Here is a 628-nt window from a genome sequence, read left to right on the forward strand (position 1 = left end):
TGATGCTAAGAACTAACTCATTGGAAAAGACCCTGCTGCGGAGAAAGATTGAAAGCTGGAGGAGAAGGGGACGACAGAGGACGAGATGGTTGGATGGCATCACCAAATAAATGGACATGAGTTTGAGCAAACTATGAGAGGTGGTAAAGGACAGGAAAGCCTGGCTTGCTGCAGTCCATGGGATCACAAAGAGTCACATATGACTGAGCAATTGAAAAATAACAACAACAATGATTTCCACATCTTCATCTCCTACCTAGCTTTCTCTCTTATATTCAACATCTATGTATCTAACTGCTTGCTAGATATTTTCATCTGGATCTATTTCAAATTCAATTATAAGAAATAAACCTTATCATTTTCACTATTTCCTCCTCCTGTGTTCTCAATATCAGTTGATAGTCTCCAAAACTGAAACATGGGGGCATTCTTAAATCTCATCCCTCTCTCGGTTCCTATATTAAATCCGTTACCATGTCCTGCTCACTTAACTTCCATAGACTTGTCTGAAATTGTCTGAACTCTAATCCTTATTTCAGCTATCAGTTTGCTCATTTGCAAAATGGGACAATAGTGTATAATTCTTGTAACCATTTTTATGCCAACTTTACAGATAAGAAATTGAAGC

This window comes from Cervus elaphus, chromosome 1, assembly GCF_910594005.1.
Source record: "Cervus elaphus chromosome 1, mCerEla1.1, whole genome shotgun sequence".
In the NCBI taxonomy this organism is placed as follows: domain Eukaryota; kingdom Metazoa; phylum Chordata; class Mammalia; order Artiodactyla; family Cervidae; genus Cervus; species Cervus elaphus.